The sequence below is a fragment of the Equus asinus genome, chromosome 15 (assembly GCF_041296235.1).
Source record: "Equus asinus isolate D_3611 breed Donkey chromosome 15, EquAss-T2T_v2, whole genome shotgun sequence".
Lineage (NCBI taxonomy): Eukaryota > Metazoa > Chordata > Mammalia > Perissodactyla > Equidae > Equus > Equus asinus.
The window spans coordinates 13,076,301-13,096,718 of record NC_091804.1 but is presented as its reverse complement, the minus strand read 5'-3'; the positions used below and the strand labels follow the sequence as shown (position 1 = coordinate 13,096,718).

At 39.9% G+C, this 20,418-nt stretch overlaps 1 long non-coding RNA gene across 1 annotated transcript in view; it reads left to right on the top strand.

Moving 5' to 3' along the window:
* The window catches only part of LOC106822269 (uncharacterized), a 63,875-nt gene that overhangs the window by 6,151 nt on the left and 37,306 nt on the right, over positions 1–20,418 (top strand). Inside the window, exons 4-5 of the long non-coding RNA XR_011494553.1 lie at positions 3,297–3,457; positions 4,144–4,239. This is a non-coding gene — a long non-coding RNA (uncharacterized lncRNA). The remainder of the gene's footprint in view (positions 1–3,296; positions 3,458–4,143; positions 4,240–20,418) is intronic.

Sequence of the window (20,418 nt, the reverse complement as noted above, 5' to 3'; positions counted from 1 at the left end):
GACTTCTTAACTGGTGGAGTGAAAAAACCAGCATCTGCTTCTCTCATTGTCCGTTTGTGGGTTGGGAACGGGAGAAAAGTTGTGTGGGAGATATTTACAGAGTGAATATTCTCTTTCTTACTTTTCTCTTCAATTTTTTTTCATTTAACATATATTATTAATTATAACAACCAATATTTGTATTTGAATATTATGTAATTTGTACTACTGTTTTTATTTGCCACTACTTTAGTGTTTATTTTGTACATAATTATAGCACACATTATGAGTAATATCCAACTTATCCATAAGATGCTTATGTGTCTGTAAGTTATACACATTCAATATTTAACTTAGAAACAAACATTCTGTAATACAAAAAATTTTATTAAATGTAATGTCTCACTCCAGTGACAACAAAGCATATACCACAGCGTTGACTCTCCTTCAGAGGCAACTTCCTCTCTCTCTCTAGCGGAAGTGAAAACTTTGACCTGATGAAAGTGGTGAAACCCCCACTCACATCCATTTCCCAAGAAGGCCCACTGTCTGAACACAGGAACTGAACACAGGAAGCTCAGTATTTGTTTTGCATTATAAAGATATTGGCGCCATAAAGATTTTTTAAAAAATTTTTGATTATTAGAGATTCCAACAATGTTTACATACAAGATACCAGTCTATATGACACTACGTACTGGCAGAGAGCCAGCCTGTACACATACAGCCCCCATTGTGAGCAGCAGACAGTGGTCAATGGGCTTTGGATTTTATAAATTAAATTAACAAACGTTTAATGGGAACCAGCTTTAGTAGATAGCTTGGCCAGATTTAGGAGGAAGTTTTTATGTTCTCGTTTTTTTTTTAATTCCTCCCCACTGACAGCTGTTGATAGAACCAGACAGTTATTAACTCTTCATCTCATCTGCCGATTCACATTGACACAGATGTTTTATATTTATTTTTTTAATTTTAATGTTTTACATTACTTTTTTTTTTTTTTACAATTTTGGATTCTCCCAGCTACTCATTTGCTTCTTCTCTTCAAGCATTGGGCTCTGATATTGGGGTCACAGGCATTGTGGCTGGAGTTCTTAGAGAGAAGGTGCATGGAGCTGAATCCACCTGGTGTTGTCTTCTTGCCAGTGGAGCACTGAAAGGCATTAAAAAGAAATTATTGAGGCCACTGAAACCATGTCCTCCATCACATCCACTCTGTGGGGCAGCCTTGTTCATGGTAGCTGTGAAATCCAGAGAGTTCCTACTCCGTATTTTCACTTTTCCAGCCCAACAAAGGCACATCAAAGGCCCTAAAACCTTAATGAATTCATTGTACGTTTATGTTTCAATTCCTATGCACTCAAATCGTATCATGGAATTAATTACCGTATAAGCATGTGAAATCCTATTGTACTTTCTTGTTTATGCAATTTTGTGGAAAATTTTATTTTGGAAGATACTAATTAATATGCCAAACATGACAATAATTTTAATGATTAAATTCATATCTTTATTCTGAATACTTACAGTCATTCTCCTCTGAAAAAATCTTTAGGAATGAATTATTATTAATATTTTATATATGTATGTATATCATGCATTATTAGTTATGATTTGTTTATATCTTTGTATGTAAATATGTATGTATATATATATTTGATATTATCTTTAATCTCCTAGTTTCCTTAAGGTTGCCAGTAATATAGAGGATGCTCAGTTAAATTTGAATTTCAGATAAATAATGAATTCTTTTAGTAGAAGTGTATTCCAAAAAATGCACAAGACACACTTATACTAAAATGTTAGTCATTGTTTATGAAATTCTGTTTTAACCTGGCATCTTGTATTTTTATTTGCTAAATCTGGCAACTCTAAGTAGAATGTGTTTCTAGCCTTCATAGTTTATGCCTGGCCTGCACATGCTCTCTAACAGTATAAAATCTTGACTCCTAAAATAACAGACTTGGAACAAAGTTTTCATGTTTGGTTCAAGGCTGTTCACATATATTTTACAGATATAGTATTCTTAGACACTATTTTAGAGAGTATGGGTTGTATTTGATAATACCGAAACTGATTATAGAATGCCTTTATCAGTCGCTTCACTGCTCTTCAGTAAAATAAAGGCAGTGGGTGTCATCAAAAGAGGAGCAAACCATAAGTCCAGAGAACTGGGTTCCAGTTTCATCTCTGACACGATCTCTGGGTCTGTAATTATCATCTGTGACTGTGAGTACATCTGCAGATTCACTGCATTGACTCCAATTTTTTCTCCTCCTTATAACCTCACCTTTTGAGGTACAAAGTAGTAGAGTCTATTTCTGTGCCTCTTGAGTCCAACTGTGGTCATGTGACCAATTTTGGCCGAGATGTTAGCAGATGGGACACATGCAGAGGCTTGAAAACCAACTGTATTTGTATGTTTCTTCTTCCCCTGGTGCACATCTGCCTTCATGATGAGAACACGCCCAGGCTAGCCTGTTGGAGGGATGGGAGAGTAAGGAGGAGAAGAGCATTTAGCTTCTATGCATTCCTGTCTCTCGCCCAGGAGAGGAAATAATCTGAGTGAAAGATTTTATTTTTCTCCACGAATCATTATTCATCATTTGTATGTAGCTATCGGCAAGGTTTCAAGAAAACATATTGATACATGCATATTGGAGTCTTAAGTAAAGTTTGATCTGGCTGTAAAATTCTGAGCAAATCAAGGACCTAAGTATAAACTTTACTTTCTGTATTGCATCGCCCCTCCCAAGTTTAAAGAAAACTTTTAAAAAAGGAGGACTATAGGATAAAAAGCAAATAAAAATGAAGGATGAGAACTGGAGGCTGGTTAGTCCATGTGGTTAGTTTTGTGGGCAACTTCAGTTGAACATGTGAAGGTAATGTTTAGATGTTCATTAGTGTGGGCATGGCCTTGGCTAAAGCTGAATAATAAAAGAGAAAGAATAAAAATAATAAATGAGAAAGAATAAAAATTTGGAAGGCCCTGTACCAAGCCTAGTACCACTTTTCTGAGTTCTACAGAATTAGAGAGTTCTGTTATGGTTAATGGTGTTTGAATATTTACTAGCTGGGTTTAGGGTTACAATGGATACTGCATGGAACTTATTTCATCCAGCTGCATGCGTGAGTTTCTCTGACTGTCTGACTTGTTCTTTATGGCTGTTAATGAACAAGCAGGGCGATATGAGTGATTTTCTGTTTGTGCCATGCGTGGCAGAATGTTGAATTGTTGTCTCATCTCCACGTTACGTTGAACTAAATTTTTTTCTGACTTACAATGAAAAGACCTGATTTATGTTCCATTTTTGCAGGTTAGTTAAAAAGGAAGGATCATCCAGGGCTGGAGAGCTGATAGCTCCTCTCCACCAATAGGCTCCTGAGATTTGAAGGGCTGTGAGAGAGGGAAGGGAAGAAGGACTTAGGGTCTCATTTCAGGCCTGTCTTTACTGCGTCTCCATATACTCCTGTACCAGTAAGTAAACTGAACCGTACAGAAGATTACCTGTGTTTAACCTGGGCTTAAATAAAAACATGGAAAGTATCATGGGCCAAAATTCTCACCAGACTTTGACAAGAGTACAAGAGCGTATACTCAGAAACTTGTACAAATACTGTAACTACTACTACTGTTAATTTCACATTGCTAAGCAACCCTCGTCTAAATGCCAATAAAACACAGAATAAGGAAAACAGATGAAAGTAGTGTGCATTTTCTTCAAAGTTTCTAAGTTTGGAAGGAATTCCTAGATATAATAGGTATGTGGGGAAAAAAAAATCTTGTTGACGGCACAACAATTCATTCACTTCCTAACATGACTAGTCATGTACTGTACTTCAGTGCAAACAATAAGGTTATTGTTCAGATGGGAAAACAAGCAATTTGTTGGAAGGCAAAAAGGTGAAAATGTTTTATAAGCTGATTTTGTTTTGGCAGGCTGTGCGTCATTTTCCAGGTAGTCTTAAAAGATGTATTTAATGGACACATGTTTAAAGATTTGACCACTTGTGAAAGCAAGGATTCCTTCTAGTTTTCTTAGCTCTTGGGTGGGATTTTTTTTGTCCTTTTGTTTTTATGTATTTAGATCCAGTGGCTCAATATGCTTATTAAGTAAGGACAGTAGGGTCCCAGATAACATTGCCTGTTCTGTTTCTCTCCAGCATGCAAGCATTGGGGATTTGTGGCTGGAAATCTTTCAAGGTGACAACACATCAATGAGTTAATATGACCCAGGACTATGATGAATGAAGCTGCTGGTAAGTTCACTTTATGCTCTAATTAGAGGACTTTGCCAGAGTAACCTCATGGTTTGGGTTCCTTCCTTTCCTTATTTTGCATCAATTCTTGGCTGATGGTAGTCCAATTGGGATGATCTGGAGGGGAGAGGAGAAAGAGCCTGACACTTTGGGAGAAAGAATAAAAATTTGGAAGGCCCTGTACCAAGCCTAGTACCACTTTTCTGAGTTCTACAGAATTAGAGAGTTCTGTTATGGTTAATGGGGTTTGGATATTTACTAGCTGGGTTTAGGGTTACTTACTGATCCCCAAATAGATACTACTAGTACAATGCTTAGAATCTGTGTTAACCATTTGCTTTTCCTAATTAAAACACACCTGAATTTGGCCTGATGTTTTTCTATAAGTTTCTAAACCTAGGGACTTGTTTTTGTGTGTTGACTCAATTGAAAAATAAATAAATGTGGCCCAATTTGTATTTTCTCTCTAAGTACAAAATGGCAAATATCCAGCTGCCCTTAGCTCTTCTGGTTCTCCTGGAAAGAAATCTTTGGACACACACACACGCATACACACACACACCATGGATAAACTCTCTCCAGCCTATTCCTCTGAACTTCCATCCTTCCAGCCCTGTGAAGCAGCTAAATAGCTAAGAAAGATTTAGGCAAGTTCTCAAATAGTAGGTGTTCGGAATCCAGCCCCTCATATTCTGTCTAGAGAATCTTTTGTGGGCGCCATGGTCAGACTGGATGCTCCTTCCTACATTTGTTTATAGGTTCCTCCCAAGTACTTGGGTCTTTCTGGTTTCCATTTGAGTGTCTGCGGCTGAGAGCAACCACGTGAGCAAAAATAGTCCAGGGGCAAAACAACCTCAGACAGACTGCAGCGAGCAGGGAACTGCAGCCTGAAATATCTGCATTGTCATCAGTCAGTGCTAAAAGGAGTTCAGTGGATGTTTCTGGATTTGAGGCATAGGCAGGATATGGAATCTTGGAAGGTTTTTATTCTATTGATATCCATGTGATTTAGAGGTTTTTGCTATTAGATCTTGCTGCTAACTTGGAGTGCCAGAGTAAATAATAGTGGCCAGGGAAAAAAGCCCTCTGGAGCTCATTTAAAGAAAACTGAAAGGAGATTTTTCCTGCCAACCTGGGCGTCTTCTTTGAACCCACAACTGAGTGAGATGGAGACAGAGACAGATATGCTGTAGTCTGGCAGGCGGGTCATAAAAGAGGAGTCGCCATTTTCTATTTGATTTTTATGCATTGGTTTGATTACCCATCTGATGATTTTCGTATCACTCTGCATTGACTTTGTGCCCCTCATGAATTCTGTCATTCTGTTCGCTTCAACAGTACTTTGAAGTAAGGACTATCACTGACCCCAATTTACAGATGGGGAAATTGATGCACAGATGGCAAGTGATTTGTTCATGGATATATACCTAGAAAGTGGGGAGAAGGAAGATGGATCTGAACTCAGGAAGACTGGTTCCAAGCACCATGCCTTGTAGTTATCCAATATTTTTATTATCCTTGTCTTTGTTTCTTCACCTCCCTTCATGTTTTCCCTTTCTCATACAGGCGGCCTTTGAAAAATACCTGGGATCTAGATTAGAGGGTGGTAAGAAATCCACGACGGATCTGGCTGATCAGAGTCAAGTTTGTGGGATATTGGAGGATTTCAATTGCTTCTGCTAACACTGTTGCTAATTAACACAGATAATCAGGAATTGACTCTATCTCAATTTGTACAGCTATCTTGCTATTTCTAAGAAATATTTCCCTGTAAAATTTTAAATTCATAAAGATAATTAACGGACTTTAGAGATAGGCTCTGTTCCAAGGAACTGAAAAATCTTGTCTAACACTTTCTTTTGATATAGTAAGTAGAAATAGGGTACCTGTTTGAACTTAGAAATGCTTTGCAGGTTTGACCACAAGATAAAGGTGTGTAGCGGAGAGAGAGCATAGCAATGATGATTTTAGCCCAGTATGTAGCCCAGCATGGCAATGATGATTATAGGCTGTGACATCCCTAATCAGGTCCAAATCTTGGGCTTGACACCAATTCTTGCCTTGGGCGAGTTAAATAACCTTTGCACGTCTCAGTTTCCTCAGCTGTAAATGGGAATGATAGCAGAGCCTACTTCATGGGGTTGTTGTGAGATTCATAATTGTCATTTTAAACATTGAAGCCCATGTTTTGTATCAGAAAGTGCTCAATAAACATTAGATATTTTTACTTATTCTTAAAGTCTCCCATATAAATTTACCTAGTGCGAACTGTGTGCCCTTTTCAAATAAAACAGCCTAGAGGTTTGTTTATCAGTGATGTACGATTGTCTAAGTTCCACACGTAGTTGATGTTACCATGCTGCAATCCGGCCTCTTGGAAACCTAAGTGTCGTTTTCAGCATCTCTCTCTTTCTTCTCCACACATAAAATTTGTCCCTCAAACTTACGGATCATCCCTCCATTGTCACTCTGAAATTGCCTGCTTTCTATTCCTCAAGTTAGAACACTGGGCACCCTGTGCATACAAGTTCCCCCAAAATGCCTCTTGGACCCACCCCTCACTCACAGCCTTCCTGGCAGCTGTTCCGTAAAAGGTCCCTTTTCCCCACCAGTTGCCTTTTGGGGTCTCTCCAGCTACTCTAACTCCAACCATAACCTGCTCTTGCCTGCTCGCTTTTGTGGACCTTTTATTTCTGGGCAACTTCTTTTATTGTACCTACACTTGGGGGCTTTGAATCTTTGTTATCCTCGACTTCCAGAATTTATCCTGGACCGGTATATTAACTTCAGATTTCCTTTGCTCCTCGCTCAAGGCTTTGGGCCAGACCCTAACTCTTTGAGATCCAGCCTGGCCAAGCTGGGGATAGTCAATATTTTCAATTACACTTGTGCTTTTCACACTGTGGATCTCACCAAAACGAGAGAATCTGAGTTAGTAGGTCTGAGATGGAGTCTGAAATTCTGTATTTCTAACAAACTCCCAGGTGATGCGGATGCTACCATGAGTAGCAAGTCTGCAGATCTCCTAAAGAACCTCTGAACTCTTCCCTCTACTTTTCAAATGTCCCTACTGCCAGAGCTGTTCCCTCAAACAATCCTGCTTCTTTATCTTTAATGGCTCCCTACAGCCTATAGAAAAAATCCAAATACGTTTGCAGAGCATTCAAGTCACTCTGCCTAAAATCCTGTTAAATATTCAAAGACCAGCTAAGTGATAACTCTTCCTCCCCAAATCTCCTCCACTCCTGGTCAGCCTTAATCATCCCTTTGCATGCAGGTTCCTAGTTTGCTCCTCTGCTAAGCCTTTTCTTTCCTTTATATTCATGGATAGTAAGTGTGTTCATTTCCTCCACTCGGAAAAACTCTTCAAGAGTCCACTTTTGCAGCCCCAGTCTAAGCACAGAGCCAGAATATGGCCAGCGCTCCCTAAATGCCTGGGCCCATGAAACCAGGGTGTGGCCATGGTGGGGGAGCTAGTGGTGGAACCAGCTGAAGGACGCGGTGGATGGTTTTGTTGTAAATCACTTAAATTTTTTGGGAGGGGAGGTGACCAGTTGTAAATAATAGAGCTGTGCATACCAGGTTCAGAACTGAGAAGAAAAGGAACTAAGCCTCAACATTGAGGATTTTAAATACCAAATGAATATTGGAATCATCTTTCCTTTCGCAGACTGCTACTGCTTGAAAAAAATGTTGTTTCTGTGACACCATGGATCTGAGAGAAAGATATCATTAATGTCTGGGTGTTAGTGTTTGAGGGTTGTAGGCTCTTACTGATTCTATCTTCATGGCTCTATGTTGATGCTTACATATGATTTTGCTTTCGTTTTCTGTCTTTGATACAGTCCTTAGAACTCAACGTGCAATGATTCACCACTTTAACACTGTATTGGGATCCATTTTTTCCCATTACTGTCTGATTAAATTGCTTATTTAATTATGCTTATAAAAACTTACAGTTAAAATTTTATTAAAGCATCACTTATATACATACTAAGGTCAGTGGCCAACTTTTAAAGACGGGTTTACTTATTATAATATTCCTGAATCACAGTTATTTGTTTAGATGCATTCTGTATGGTGAATTCATAATGCCAATAGCCAATATCTACTTTAAGAAATCAAGATTCAAATAAGTTTTCCATTCCCAGAGTTCTTTGTATACGGTCACAGAAAGCTGGAAAGAGTCCTACAATTCAGGACTTGCATGGGGATTGTTGTGGCAGAGTTAGACACAGCAGCGGCTCCCAAGATCTTGTTTTAGTATCTTGTTCAACCACTAGACAGTGTTGTGATTCTAGACTGTCCACTTTATCTTCTTGGACTGCAGTTTCCTTAGTTACAATAGGATAGAACTAAGAAAAAAATCATTCATTCAGAAGTATGTACTGAGAACCTACCACAGGGTAGGCTATGGGATAGATTTGCAAACCAGGTAGACGTGGCCCTTGTCCCCAAGGAACTCCTAAGATACATATGTGTCCAAGGCAGATGAGAGAGAGCATCAGATGGGAGCTAAGGAGATGGGAGTTTCCTAGTTTCCTGAGCCCTGTGTTCATGTCATATTGAACTTTCTGACATTGTGTAAACTCAGCAGCATCTTTCTCCTCCTATGCTGTAGGGTCTCTGTCTATGCATTAGGGGAACTCTTTGTTTTCTGTCTTTTCCTGCTTATCATTTGAGACTTACCTCAGGAGTTACTTCACATGACCAGGTCTGTCTGGGGCAGGAGCTCTCCCCGGCACATCCATAGCCCTCATCTTTGAATTTCATCTTAGTGCCATATTACAGTATCTATTTACTCATCTGCCACCCACTAGATGTAAACTGCTTAGGAGAGAGTCATTTTAAAAATCTCAGTTGCATTTAAAACTACAGCATAGTGGACATAATATATATGGGTTAATTAGTTAATAAACTAACTAATGAGGGTCAGTAATTAATTAATTAATGATGCTTGATAATGTTAATACTTTGTATCTCTTAGGTGCTTGTTAATAGAGTTCAAATTATTCTATAGCAATGTGGGTCAGTAACACTCATTTAGTTATATAAGGTAGAACAACACAGCAGGAAAGTCTCTACTTTGTAACAAAAATTCAAACATGATGAGTTTCAGTTTGACAATCCATTTTTATTTCATGCATGCAGCCTTCCCTGACCCTCCCAAAGCACATCTGACTTTGGACTCAGAGCACTGGCTGAATCTCTTACTCTTATTTGACCCTTCTCACGAATGCTTTGATTTTTCTTTCATTTTAATTTGTGTATAATCTTTACCAATGCTATCATGACCTCCTCCAAAGAGGATAGTTTAGTGGATCTTTAAGAAATTTACAGCAGCCATCCATAAACAACTAATTGGTTTATTGGCTGGATGTAGCCAATCAAGTAGGCAACATACCAACCATGTGTCGTTACTGAACCTTTGGCAAAGAGCGGACACTCAGGTTTGGTGTAGTTGAGACAACCATTTGACAGTTACTGCGTCATTTGTTAAATATTCACACATCTAAATGATCACAGAGAGGGTGGTGAGAGCTATTCCATAGAAGAGCAAAGGATCAGCCTTTTCCAACCACAGTTGTGCCAAAATCACCAGTGGGCTTTTAAAGCATCCAGATGCCCAGACCATGTCCCTAGAGAATCCAGCTTGGGAGGTCTGAGGTGGAGCCACAGCACCATGCTACTTAAAACCCTCTACAGATTGCACTGGAAGAAGTCAGGGCTGGGAATCTCTCTAGCAAACTTCAGAAAATTAGGAGATACTTGCCCCGAGGACATTGTGATTCCCTGAAGAGACTTGCAAGTGTTATTACTTTTGAAAAAGTGACTCTAGTCCTCAATTGTCTTAACTGATGAGAACATTTCTTGATTTTAAGCCTGTTCGTGTGAGCTAAAGGGTTTTGGTGAACACAGAAACCATGAGTTAATTAAAATCAACCATTAAGTTCAAGCAGAAATGCCAGTAGTCTACTGACTTGTTGATTGTTGACAGATTGTCATGGAGGGACTTGAGCCATTTCACATCCTATGTGTTACACAAATAGGGCGTAAATGAGTTGATTTTCAAAAATTGTGAAACCCATTTTAAATGTATTCATAAACTTTCTCAGAAGGTCTGAACAACAAGGAGGCTGTGTGGTCTGGAGCAAAAGGACCTTAGACCTTGGACCTCCTCCCAGGGCTGCTGCTGACCACACATGTGACCTTGGGCCTATGATTTAACCTCTTGAGGTTGGTTTTCTTATCTGAAAAATGCGTGGGCTCTATTAATTATTCTCTAAGTCCGCTCTCAACTTAAAAATCTATAATGAATAGAATTTTTAGAATTTCTTTATGATTCTAAAATATCCAACAAATTAATGTTCTCCCCACCTCCCGCAAAATTCTCTGCTGTTATATTTTTTTCCTGAATCTTATGAATCAAGATCACTGTGTTGATTCACCAGTGGTTCCCAGTGTAGACTAAAATGGGAGTCTGTTAACATCCCATATTTAGTTTAACCACTAAGTATTTGATTAATGACATTTATGCCAGAAAAATAAGTTCTGAATGACCCCAAATAATGGGTTATTCGGTTCAGTTGAGCAAACTTATTCCTTTTAATTTTTTTTGAGGAACAACATGCATAGAGGTACAAAAATTAAACCTCTGAAGTTTGATGATTTTTTCTAAAGTGAACACACCCATGTAACCAGCATCAAAATTAATAAAAAGAACATTACTGGTGCCCAAGTGCTGCTTCGTCATGCTCCCTTCCGGTAGACCACTAACCTGACCTATAAAACTACACATTAGCTTTTGCCTATTTTTATGCTGATTTGTGTCTGTCTTCTTTCCATCAACGTTATGTTTTGAAATTCATTCAAACAGTAATATATAGGTGGAAATTGTTCATTCTTGGCTCTGTATAGTAATCTATTGTATGCAAATATCACAGTTTAGTGTTGATTAGCATTTGAGTGGTTTCCAGTTTGGGGCTCCTCCAAATAATGCTGCTATGAACACTCTGACATATGTCTTTTGACAACGTATATCCACGTTTCTGTTGAGTGTGTTCCTAAGAGTGTAATTGTTGGGTTATGCTGTACAACACATTGTTCTTTGAGTGCTTCATATATAACTGACCTATTGCTTGGTGCTGGGGTCCCAATTATATTTTCAGCCCTCAAGGGACGGAACCACTGTTTCTTGGATTAGAAATGCATTATAGAACCATGCATCTATATCTGAGCTACAGATAAACTTCCTGCTGAAGCTTACTTAGGCTCATGTTGAAGCACGTTTTTGTTCATTGAACAAAAACCATGTAGGGGCAGAGGGAAAGAGACCCTCCCTTCTACCACATAGTAACATCAGGCATTAGAATGTCACAATGAGTTTGAAGAATGTCCTTTAAAAAAAAAATAAACAGGAAAGAAAGAAAAACATCATGTTCTGCTAATAGTCTCTGTGTATTCATTTAAAGTCATCTGGGGAGTTGTAGGCACGGTGGGACTGTGCTTTGTTTTGCTTTGTTTTCAGTTTAACCAAGGGCTCAGGCAATGCCCTTAAAACCTGGAACAAGGGCCTCCCACACATCACATCAATCCCTTAAATTGATCCTGAGATTTGGTATATAAAAAGTTTTATGGTTCTTTTCTCCCAGAGCCTTCCTGGAGGATCCATTTTTAGGCGTTCTCAGAAAGTCACCTGCTCATTATTTCCACTGTGGATGGGTGGAGCAGTTTGGCCCCAAGGGCAGTTCCGATGTCTTTGTGCTACTATTATTGGAGATTTGTTTCTGCTAGAGGTCACGTCCACCTTATCACTTAGTGGCCTGCTGGCCCCTAAATGAATGGGGCCACTTTAGGCAATGCATTCTGCTTAGACTAGTAGCAGATTGTGAGAAGGAGTGGCAGTGACTGAGTGGGTAGCTTCAGGAAGGTGGGAAGTCCTTATTCATCTTCTGCAGAGTCAGCTGAGCTCTGAGGGGGATCAAATGAGCCATAATGCCTTTCCCTGGGCTTATGAAGAAGGCTCACTCCTGTCATACACGTAGGGTGTTGGGTCAGGTTCTCTGGAAGCAGAGCCTGGGAGAGGAATGTGGGTGATTTATGGAACTGGGCGCTTTCACGATAAGGGGGATGAGAGAAGCAGGGTAAAGCATCTTACCCAATCCTATCATCTCGCCTGATCCTAAGGGAGCTCTGGAATGTGAGTTGCAGCATCTAGAGACTTGGAGGCCCAGCATTTTATACCCCCTTGCCATTGATGTCAGCCAGTCATCTGTTGCAGGCTGCCATCAACAGGGGCACTGAGCAATCTCCCAGGCAAGGAGGCACCCATTTGGCCAAGGGTACTTCTTGAGAGAAGGGAGCAGCTGAGAGCCATTAGTAGCCCATAGGACCTGTGGGATGGATACATTAGCCAGTAACAGGGACTCAGATGAGGACACCAAAAGCATCCACTGCACACAAATTGTGATTGGAACCTTTACTTGGCCAAACAGGAAATAACAGAAGACGCTTTATGATGCCATCTTCTGCATGCCAATAGGTCTCTGGCCAACTTTCATCAGACTTGTTTCTGAAACAACCTGCTCCCCCCTCAATTCTGCAAATACCCTACGCTCTTTTCCTGACTCCTAACATCTCTCTCCTCGCATATCCAGCTAAAAAGCCACTATGTCTCTCAGAGTCTGGCAAAATATCCTACTTCTTCTTCAAAGTTCAAAGCATGCCTGTCATCTTTAGCCTAATTTATCCCCTTCTCCATTTATGGCAGTTAACTCCTGCCACATAGTCTCACATTTAGGTGTCAGCTTTCGAGATATATTGTCTTTCATTAATAGACTATAAGTTTGTCTTAGGTTGGGATTCCCCAGAAGCAGACCCTGGGATGAGAACTTGAGTATAAGGATGATTCCACAGAGCACTGATAGAGGAACAGGGAAGTGAGACAGGAAATGGGAGGCAGGCAATTTAAGGCATAGTACTGAGGTTACCCCGTCAGTAACTGGAGCATAATGCCACTGAGGACCTCTGGGAGAATCTGCAGAGCACATCTCAGAATTGTTCCACCGAAGGGGTGAGGAAATGGAGCATTTACCCTCCAATTCTTGTTCATCATTAGTGGGAGCCTCATGTGGGGCAGCTAAGTCCCAGCACTTCTGGCATGTACCGGCCAGGCTGCTCCCTTCTACCAGAGAATGCTCTCAAGCCAAGAGAGATAAGTACTTGCAGTAAAGAGCCTTCAGATGATATGGGAAGTCTGAGTGCTAAGGAGATAAGGGTGGCGCACCCACAGCATCTGCTCTGACCTTCTGGAAGACAAGGACCATATATGCATACAAATCCTCCATTCCAACTTACACGGAACATGTAGTGATATCTTTATTGGTTTCACTGATCTCTTGGTTGCAGATGACTAAGAAGTGGTGAAATGGAGTTGTTAAACACATATTTGCATTAGAGGTCTTGTAAAATTTGAGGAGCCTAAGGCAATAATTCAGCAAATGTTCCTAAAACTAAATTTTACCAGGATGAAATGCCACCATATCTGTGCTACACCAATTGATAAAGTTTTGTGGATGCCAGATGCTATTAAGAAGTTTCATGAATTTGATGGGTCTACATTGTGGATTCCATGTCCAGACACATTGTTTTGTTTTTTTTTTATGGAGAGGGGATATTAGAATTCTATTCCGCTTAGAACACCTACCACAAGGCAGATTCTTAAGTTCAACCTTTAGTTGTTGTGTCACACACTCACAGTTCTTTGACTCTTCTTTCTCTGTGACACTTAGTGGAATTTTCTATTCTTTTTCTAATGTTTGCCACATTCCTGTAAAGTAGGTTGGCTCCAAGAGAAGGTATAATGCTGGGCTTGTTTCCTCTGTAAATCAGTATCAAGTGCACTTATTATATAACGGGAAATGTCATAGTTCAAGTTCAGTACGTGACCTTGCCTCCTTGAATATTATATTTCCTATTCTTTCATGCATTCATCAAATATTTTTGAAGTGCCTGCTGTATGTCAGACAATTCTAGATGCTTGAGATACATCATTGAACAAGCGCGCTCTGCTCTCAGTGGGCTTCCACTCTAGCTAGGGAAATGATGTCATTCAATAAAAAAAAAATGAAAAACTAATATAAGGCATTAGAAGGTGTTGTGCTATGAAAGAAAATTAGGACAAGACAAGGGGGATAAGGGATATAGCCGGAAGGAGGCTCAGATGAGTGATAATTTTAAATAGCGTGGTCATTCTAGGCAACTTTGAGAGGGTAATATCTTAAAAAGTGAGAGAATTTTGTCCACATTTTTTCCCCATTGGTTGGATGCTACATTATTCCCTTTTGTTTGCAATATCCCATCCATTTCATTTTATGAGACTCCTCATTCCTGAAATTAACCACCAATCCTCCCTTCTCCTGAGGGCTCTAAGCCTATTGTTACCCATTTCCTTTCACATGTCATAATTCTGACTCTCATGACTTTTTTCTGGCTTCTTCTAACACGAATACCACTTGCAAAACTGAGCTCCAGAACTCTATATTTCCCCAATTTCCAGAGTCAACCTCATGACTACTTTTGACATGCTTAATGTATTGCTTGGGGATATTGTTTTCTTTCCTTTGCATTGCTTGGACTATCTTCTTTTAGGGGTAGAATTGCACCTCACTCATTTTCTATTCCTTTCTGCCTCCTCCCCACAAGAAAGAAAAACACCCACAGTGGTAAAAACACAACTTATATATTTCAAGGTTTTATATATTATCTATCTATATATAAGCTGATTCTAAATGCTTAAATGCACACAGGACTGAATGACCAAATGTCAGTTAGGACTTCTTTCCAGTCTGAATTACTGCTCCTCCAAGGAACATTTCTAAAATATGACCACAGCTTGTTCTCATGCTTTTTAAATTTCTTTGTAGTTTCTAATAAATGTAAGCAATGCAAAGATTGCATTTCTCTAGACTACCCCAAATGGAATGCCTTTTCTCGCCTAATCATGCTCTCTCAGCCTACGATGAGATGCTGCAGACATTGGGTTTCTTCTTGTGGGATCTCTGCCCAAGATATTGCTTTATTCAATCTAGTTGTATTTATCCTGTTCTGCTCTTGACAGATATGCTGTACGTTTATAGATAATAAGGAATTCATTATTCAACAACCAAAAAATGAGGAAATTTCTCTCAATCCATATCAAGTTATTTTTCTTATAAAGACAATAGACTGAAGTCAAAATCTACTTTTGCCTCCTGTTTTCCAGATAGGAGGGAACAGGAACAAGTTTTATTGCACTTGCAATTTATCGTAGCTTTACTTTTATCACTTAAGTTAAATATGTTAATTTATTTCTTCTAAGACCCAGAAGAAATTTGTGTTACAGATCTTTTTTGTAAAGAATGCATATAAATCAGATTTGGACAAATCAAATCCTATCTGAAATGTACAAGAATGTCTCAACATAGGAAATGTATCCTGTCCGCAAATAACTCTTTTAATATTCAGTTTCTATTTGGTCAAGCTTTTAAAATGGTTTTCTTATTTTAATTTGATTTTTTTTTAAATTTCTTATTTGTTTTTAAAGACTGGCACCTGAGCTAACATCTGTTGCCAATCTTCTCTTTTTTATTTTCTTCTCCCAAAGCCCCCCAGTACATAGTTGTATATTCTAGTTGTAGATCCTTCTGGTTGTGCTATGTGGGACGTTGCCTCAGCATGGCTTGATGAGCATTGCTGTGTCCGTGCCCAGGATCCAAATCTGCAAAACCCTGGGCCCCGAGAGTGGAGTGCGTGAACTTAACCACTCAGCCCAGGGGCTGGCCCCTTAATTTGACACGTAGCCTGGGACTGAGATGAGACCGCCAATAAACATTTTCCATTGTTGGTATATTTATGAGCTATGCATTTAATTTACACAATGAATTAACCAAAATGTATAACTCTGACATATTTCTTGACATATTCTTTATCCTTTAATTATCCAGTGGATACTAGAGCTGCTCTCGTGGGCGTCAGCAATTTCCTAGTCCAAAGGAGTGGAGTTTGGCCACTGAGGTGACCCAGACCATGTGAAGAATGGAGGTTAATGCAAACACCTCTAACCAAACACGTTCACTTGGCTGAATACTGACTCCAGCTTGGACTCTATGCAATATTGGACACACCAGCTTAACTTGCTTGGGCTGACCTCCCCCCTTCGGGACTTCCAGCACAGTTGGAAGGATTAACAAAAGAAACAATAAAGCTTTTTTGTGTTGTTATTTGGCCTTGAAATCAGAAAACATTGGGAGGCTTTTTTTCTCCTTCTCTTTTTTACAGAAGGACCCACCCGGTATATTTCATAAACTCTTTTCCTGTTACTCACCCTACCCCCAAAACAACAAAATCCAGTGGGAACAAGAAAGGCCTAAATCCCAGTTTAAATTGGCTGATGTTCACATTTTTTGTTACATAAAATTAGCAATCTGGTTTTTTGGCTCTGGGTTCCGGAAGCTTAGATTCATCAAGAGGCCATTAATTGATGTTGTACAGTTTCATTTTTATCTACTAAGAGATGTGGACTAGAGAAAGACCTGGGACTACAGTGAATACTTATTTGCTTAATTTCAATCAGAGAAGTTAATAGAATTTTGAGTATGGAATTGCTCCATATCCGAGCCTCCAAGGTTTATAATGCTAGCATTATAGGAGTTTCTTTTTCTTTGGCTACATTGAAGAAGTTATGAGTCTAAACAAAGACAGAGAAATGTGAACTTCCAAGATTATAGAAATGATTATTATTCCATCAGAAGCATCCTGCTATGTATGGCTGCATCTGCCCCCTGTTTCTTGAGCACTTCTATTTTAGTAGACAGAATTTAAGAAATTAATCAATATGGTAGGGCTTCCCTATGTGTCTCCCACTAGCTAATTGGTCATAAAAAGTGGAACATTCTTAAATTACCCTGGGGCTTGTCTCGTTTCATCCGTGAAATAGGAACAATACAACTTCATCTGGTCTCTAAAACAGTGATTTAACAAAAAGAAAACTAAAAAGGTTATTGTATAGAGAATCTCTATGAGTATAAAGTATCTTTATTAGCTGAGCTCTGTGGAGGGTAAAGAAAGCCATCAAGAAGCTGACAAACCTAAAGGCCTTGGTTCCAATCCCAGGCTTGTTGCATCTCTTCTTATTGATTCCAATCATCTGGGCAAGTCCCTTATTATCTCAGGATCTCTATCCTCTGATTGTGCACCAAAGATATGAAAATCCACATTTATCTCGTACTTGTAAGAATCAGGTCAGAAAACAAGAATGCAAGCATGTCGTGAAAGTTGTTAAGCTCAATTCTTTAAACCACTGTTGCTGTTGCTGTTGCTGCTGTTATTATTATTATTGCTAAGAAACAAAATAGTGAAACCACCCTGGACCTGGAGGTTTGGGAGACACTGAGCATCCATCTGAGGAGGACATGGAAACAGAATGTTCAGGAAAGGCATAATTATATCCGCATAAAGACATCTCTCTTTAAATCTTTTCCTTGAAATTTCCATTTTCTGGCTGTTCATTTTCCTAAAACTTCCTTTGAAAGTCTGAACATGTTAAATGAATGAATTCTGCATGCTATTTCAGTGCTTTTACTTTATTTTGCTTAATGTTTTGCCTATGTTTATTGAATCTGTACACATTTTACTCATTTAAAGTATGTGGCTTGATGACAGACCCAGTAGATAAAATTAAAAAGACATACAATATCAAGTATTGAGGATGCTAAGCAACCAAAACTCTTACACACAGCTGGTGAAATTAAGTGGATACAAACACTGTAGAAACTGTTTGGAGAATGTCTGCTGCAAGTGAACATCTGCATAGGAATCCCACTACTAAGAATAAGCATCCCCTGTGACGTGCACACGTAGGTACACCAAACGAAATGGTCATAGCAGCTTTATTCACAGTAGCCAAAAACCTGAGACTAACTGCTGCCCTTCAGTAGTTTCATGGATATATAAATTGTGGCATATTCCTACAATGGAAAACTCTGTAGCCATGAGACTTAATGAACTACAGCTGTATACAACACTATCAGTGAATTCTACAAACATTGTGTTGAGCAGAAACACCCAATCATAAGCGTACATAACATATGATCCTGTCCGCATAAAGTTTAAAGGCAGGGGTTACAAGTCAGGATAGTGGTTACCCTAGGGGGCATCGGCTGTGGAATGCCCAGGAACCATCACAAGCACAGCTTTCAAGGTGCTGGCAAGGCTCTGTGTCTTCATGTGGGTGTTGGTTATGAGGATGAGCTCAGTGTGCAAGAGTTCTCCAAGCTGTACAGTTATACTACACGGCTGGCCCTGGACCCCTGGTCTCCATATTCTAAGAATGGCTCTGACTAACTAGTTTGATGGAATGCTTTGAACACAAAGAAAATTTATTTCGGGCTGACCCCATGGCCGAGTGGTTAAGTTCACGCGCTCCGCTTTGGCAGCCCAGGGTTTTGCCGGTTTGGATCCTGGGTGCGGACCTAGCACCCCTCATCAAGCCACACTGAGGTGGCATCCCACATAGCACAACTGGAAGGACCTACAACCAGAATATACAACTATGTACTGGGGTGCTTTGGGGTGAAGAAGAAAAATTAAAAAAAAAAAAAAAGATCAGCAACAGATGTTAGCTCAGGTGCCAATCTTAAAAAAAAAAAAAAAATTATTTCCTTTGTTTTCAGCATTAGATAGGGGTTTAAGTGACTTGCTGCCAAAAGAACTACTCTATATTCTTAGTCTACTTGTCTTCAGGACCAAGTGGAATTAGAAGCCCCTAGACAAGTGGTAATTCTACAACCGAACTTTGGAAGTAGGGCCATGTCTGACCTCAGGTAGGCCATGTATTTGCCATAACTCAATGAGCTGAGTCAAGACCAGCTCTCTGGCCATGCAGGGCGTCTCATGTTCCTGTGACAGGCTCCTGTGAAGTGCTCTGGGGAAAGAAGCCAGCGTGGATGTTATTGCTCAGGCACTGATGTGGGGACAAGTTGCTGAGGGGCGCCCAGCCTCCAGCCAAGTCCTCCAGGAACGTCCACCACTTCTCCAAAATGGTCTCTGCAGCCTCCAGATGAAAATGGCTGGAAGCATCATGCTGCCTCACGGTCTGAAGCAGAGTGAGATGCACCTGTGCCTCCCTCTGACTCAGAGGTAGGAAGCAGAAGACAGAATGACTCTACATCTGCGCTGACATCAATTCCGGAACTAAAATATCTGACTGGTGGCTAGTGTTTGTTATTTTCATGGCAGAACACCTGCCCTACAAGGCAATATCATCCCTTAAAGTATGGGCAGTGCTCCAGCAAACTCAGCCTGGAGATTGACTATCTTTATGCAGTTAATGCCTGCACTTCTGAGCTCAGTGATGGGGTCAACTGGTCTCATGGTCATGCAGCTCCTGGTACAAAGAGCTCTTAGGTAGCAAAGTTAATCTGAAGCCCATTTCTGCCACTTGGTAATTTTTCTCAAGTTCTTTCAGAAGCTTGAATGGCCTGATAACTTGATCTTTGTGCATAAAAAAATGTGAAAAAGCTGGAAGACAATTTGTTCTCACAAACCATTTTACAAGGAGCTATTTTTTTTAAGTATGCTTTTTTTTTTGTTGGTGAAGAAGATTGGCCCTGAGCTAACATCTGCTGCCAGTCTTCCTCTTTTCTTTTTTCTCCTTAGAGCCCCAATACATAGCTGTATATCTGACCTGTAAGTCATTCTAGTTCTTCTATGTGGGATGCAGCCACAGCATGGCTTGATGAGCAGTGTGTAGGTCCATACCCAGGATCCAAACCAGGGAACCCTGGGCCTCTGAAGCAGAGTGCTCATACTTAACCACTCAGCCCTGGGGTGGCTCCTACAAGGAGCTATTTTTATCCAAAGATACAAGGGACAGTCATTCTGAGAGGTTTCATTGGCTGGTGGCTAAAATCAGATTCTCACTTTAAAACAAAGAACTGAAGAACTATAGAATTATTTGAACTCTTAGGTCATCCTCATCAACACCAGCATTTCATAGACGAGGGTACTAAGACCAAGATGCTTGTTCATTCTTTCACTGTCTCTATCGCTGTGAACCTTTCGATGATGCCCATCTTCCTTGTTTTACCTTCCTATCCTTTTCCCTTTCTTGCTCTGCTCTGTGTTTCCCTCATGATTCTC